Below are 5,161 nucleotides of genomic sequence, written 5' to 3'. Positions count from 1 at the left end.
AAGTGTTTATAGTTGTAGCCTCTAAGAATGGGCTGGCATATGGGTTTAATGTTTATATGTTACAAAAATATGGGCACTTTTCTACCTTTCTTAGAGACTACAAGTTTGTATGTATTGGTTTAATGTACATGCATTGGAAACTATAGGTTGAATGCATATGAATCTATATAGGTTGGAAACTAGGGATTCTTGCACATATTCAAAAAAATTGGTTCTTAGTTGTACCCTCTATACTTATGAGTTTGTAAACATTTAATCCTAATCCTCCCTAAGCCTCTAGTCTGATACATTGTAATCCCATATACTTCAATCTTTAATCTCACATACTTTCTTTTTATTTTTTCACTATTTTACCATTTACAATCTTTCTCTTTAAGCATATGCACTCTATCTTCAATCCTACATGCTTTACTTTTATTTTACATCTTTTTTTATTTTTCATGAATTTTATATTTTCATGTTCTCTTTAGAATTTTATCTTTCATGTTTTTACATACTTTCTATCTTCAATCCTAAACACTTATACTCTTTAATTTTATTTTCCCTACATATTTAGATTGTGAAAACTTCTATGTGGATCATGAATCCTTATTCTTTGTAATTGCTAAGCTAACATGAAAGTTGCATGATAAAATGGTGACTCCTAGTTCAAGGGTTTGAATTTGAAGTGGAGTAGACTATCCAAGATAGAAAAGGAAAAGTGACTCTTGAAAACATCCCCCTACACGTTGCTCGACAATACCGGGTATAAGAAAGGGGGGGGACAAAATGCTTTGAAGATGTACGTTCATAGATAATATTGGAGTGATCTTGAATGCTTCCAAAGATGAGCCATTTAGGGGAACCTGTTGCAACTAACTTCATATTCAGGATGAAACAAGACAATTATGCTAGATAGTAAGGAATTACAAGTTTTCTGCACTAGAAAAAGCTAATAAATGGACTCGACCCATTATATATTTTTCCAGTAGTGGTGTGTGTGTGTGTGTGTGTGTGTGTGTGTGTGTGTGTGTGTGTGTGTGGCTTTAGTTTATATATATATATATATATATATATATATATATATATATATATATATATATATATATTTTCTCACTTTGGTTATTTTGCCGGTTGACTTTGCATAAGGTTACATATAGTTATTACAAGCATTGTAACACATGTTTGAGCATGGGCATGCTTACCAAAGCAAGTGCCATGTTGCTATAAGCAATCCTTCCTCTTAAGCATTCTCGGATGTTCCACCTATAAGAAATCATCTATATAACATGCATTCAAAGGATATTTCTTATACCCTTTCTTTACATGCTATAAGGTCTTAAATTGACCCCTTTTACTTTACTAAGCTTATGGATTTTTCAAATTGTAATTTGAAAATCCCTTTCGTAAGTATAATCTTGTAAATTTTACTAAATATAATACCCTTTCTTTTGAACTCACGTGGTATCTTACATGTTCTATAAGAAGGACTCATTGGGTAAGCATTTGGGAAGTGGAGAATTTAGTTCATTGGATCCATTGATTCTCCCAAAAGAAAATAGAACATGTGTGTCCTTGTATGCATTGGTTATGTTATCAAATGGTTGAAACTAAAGCCTTGAAGCACAATAATGGAAACAATATGACCCTTTTCTCGTACAAGTACATTGTTAAATACTTTGGTAGTTCCTTACCAAAACTATTGCAACACACACACACACACACACACAAATGATTTTCATAGACACAACCCCTTTTGAGTTAGATTATTGTATAGAAGCTATCTTTCTTCTTGAATTGGATTTTCCTTCCCTATAATAGCCATCAATGAGCAACTAGGAGACAAATAATCTGCTTAGGGCTCATTAATACACTTGGGATATTTGATTGGAATTTGATTGAAAGTTGTATAGTGCATGCATTTTGGTGCTCATCCAAGGAATAGTTGATCTCTTGGATTGTAAAAATTAGAATGTGCAAGGTGATCTATGGTTCATGTTGTGTTCATTGATTCAAGGCATCATCTCTTTGTTGTTGGGGAGGGGGCTTAGTAGCAATAAAGGGAAACTTGTTGTAAACAAAAGAAGAGAAGGAAGAGAAAAAGGTTCAAAAATCTAAGAAGAGGATGAGCCTTTGTTTTGGTTCTTCATGCATGTTACCCAAAGGATTTTGTCAATCCAAAACTCCATGGCATGGCTCATAGTACTAGCAATCAAGAAAGGAGAGTAGTTTAATGCAGCAATACAATAAGCATGTGTGTTTATGCACAACTAGGACCAATTTATGAGGTTGCACAAAAGTTGGCATTGCTTAGATAATCGCCTCCATCAAGCTACCATGAGGAACTATTTTACAAAGGAGGCTGCATGCTAGAACAGGAGGAGAAGAAGTGTGGTTACCTAATCGAACCACAACACCTTCCCCTAGATAGAAACATCCCTAGCCTATGCAATTATTATTATGTGTTTCCTTCTTTTGCCCTACAACTCCTCTATCTATATCTAATAACACTCTTGTTTCCTTGTTCATGGCTTGAATTTCACTTGTACTCATCCATCACAAATCAAAAACCTCCTCCAGAAGGCTTCTTTCCTCTTTTTTGGCCTCCTCCTTAGCCCCTCCCTCAATTGCATTTAATCTTATTCCACATGTGAAGACTAATCCAATTTGTTCAAGACCAACCAATCGAGTACAATAACAAGATATAATATAAACAAATGAATGGTGGACACTTTTAGGGCACATTTCAATAGTGTGACTTCAAATCAAGGGCCTATTACCATAATGCACATGTGAAGTGACAAAATGGCTTCTTCAGAGAAGGATTATCGTATCTTCGTGATTGTCCATGCAAGAATGTCCAATTTGGAAAAACTAAGAGTCAACATATATCATGATTACGCTAAAGTGACAAACAATATCAAGTGTAAAGACAATGGATAGCTTTCATCTGCCCTTTAAATCAATCTCCTATCCAAGGAGAGCGCTCATAGAAAAAAGAAACATGAGATGTAAGTGCAACTCGTAGACACATGCTTATTCTTGGCTCGTATTAAGTGGATGTTAACCAAATTCAATCACTGTAAAAAATAGTAGTTGCTAAAAATGTTAATTACTAAAGTTATTAGCTACTAAATTCCAAAATATTTGAGACATTGCCCAAGGTACCATGAGTTACAAAAAGTACCATTTTCAAAGTGACCAAAAACAACCTAAAAAAATGGTAACTACTAAAAATAGAAAGTGATACTTAGATGATTGAAAATAGTAGGAAGAGACCATGGTAATAGCAAAAAAGACAACAAAATAATTTTTAGAGATGTTTAAGGCTTTGGCATCTCTTTAAATTACATCTCTATTCATATTTGTTAGTCTCGTAACTACTCAACATTTTATAGCTAACTCTAGAAACATACCATGTGGAGAATGGGGGAAGAATGCTTACTGTAAAATCCAAGCATGAGAGTGATCGATTGAAATTAGTAGAAAGAGACCAAGGTAGGAGCATAAAAGGCAACAAAATCATGTATAGAGATGTTCAATGCTTTGGCATCTCTTTAAATTAGATCTCTATTCATATTTGTTAGTCTTGTAACTACACCACAACATTTTAGAGCTAGTTCTAGAAACATACCATGTGGAGAATGGGGGGAGAATGCTTTTCGTAAAATCCAAGCATTAGGCTCACTTTGGTGCAATCTTAATAGGCTTACAAGTAAAATGAAAATGTCCGCTTGTGTGCATTAGAACACCCTATAAGGCTAAATATAAGAATCACGAGCATGTATTTTGAAATTCTATGGGAAGGCATGGTCTAAAAATTAGGCATTGTAAGTAGACAAGAGAGGGACTAAATGAGAGTGTCAACCAAACAACAACCCTATGTACATAACATGTAAAAAAACCTAGAGCTCATTCTCATGTGTGTAAATGTGGGAGCTAATGCTTCTATCCTTCCAACTCACACACACACACACACACACACACACACACACACACACACACACACACACAACCCTTTTCTAGAGAGAGAGAGAGAGAGAGAGAGAGAGAGAGAGAGAGAGAGAGAGAGAGAGAGAGAGAGAGAGAGAGAGAGAGAGAGAGAGAGACTAATTAGGAGGTCATGGCATTGAGGAGTGCATATAGGAATCACAAGACCATTCCTTGATCCCTATGGCAACCATGCCTACAACAAAATACAAAAGAAGTGTGAGTCTACCATGCTGTGCTTTTTGATCTTCCTTGTGTGCTTCCATTGCTTCATTGATAGTCAGCAATAGGGTTCAAAGCATAGTGTATGAATTAGCTAGGGTTCAATGCATAGTGTATGAGTCAACTAGGTGAGAGCTAGCTTGAGCTTTGAGGGTAGAGTGCTTGAAAGAATAAGTATTCCATCTACTATTGTCTTGTTAAGCTAATTTCTAAGAACATGGAAGGGTCATGCTCGATTCCAATTGTAGATTTTTTGGACCATGTGGGTCAATTGCTCCTAAATTTGTTTGTACCTTAATGAAAATATGCTTGAAACACCATTGTCATGAGGCAACTCTAGAATTTAGATGGATGGGAGATGATAGCTTGGAGCCTCAATTGGGTTGAGTTGATGAACGTCATGTAGCTTATATTAGTGGTGGTGGGTCACTAAAGCATAATTTTAGTTTTCATTCTCTTATGTATTGTGTACTGGCTACTTCTCAATTGGGTTGAGTCGATGAACATCATGTAGCTTATATTAGTGGTGGTGGGTCACTAAAGCATAATTTAAGTTTTCATTCTCTTATGTCTTGTGTATTGGCTGCTTCTACTTGGGGATATATTATTGAATCTCAATGTCTCTAATGCTCCTTATGGTAGAGTCTGAAGCATGGTGGTAAATGACATGACCTAATGTAGGGGAACCAAACCTCTCATACAAAAATACCATGGTAGTGGCCTTTTGAATCATAGTAGGCAATGCATTTGCATACATAGTGGTACTTCGTCTCAACCTCCACTTGTCACCTCAAGCATATTCTATCCTCCCTCTTCAAAGTGATCCCTTGTCTCAACTTGAAGATGGCTTGAGGGGGTTTACTCTCACCTATAACACCACCTCCCAAATGATATAAGCACAAATGTACATCTTACTGTAATGATGAAGCCATCCTCAAAAACTTGGAGAAGGTGGTCCTTGTAGAAGTCC

Source organism: Lygodium microphyllum, chromosome 9 (assembly GCF_053477565.2).
Source record: "Lygodium microphyllum isolate KBCC chromosome 9, Lygodium_microphyllum_v1.1.10, whole genome shotgun sequence".
Classification (NCBI taxonomy): Eukaryota; Viridiplantae; Streptophyta; class Polypodiopsida; order Schizaeales; family Lygodiaceae; genus Lygodium; species Lygodium microphyllum.
Note: the sequence above shows the minus strand (reverse complement) of the source record.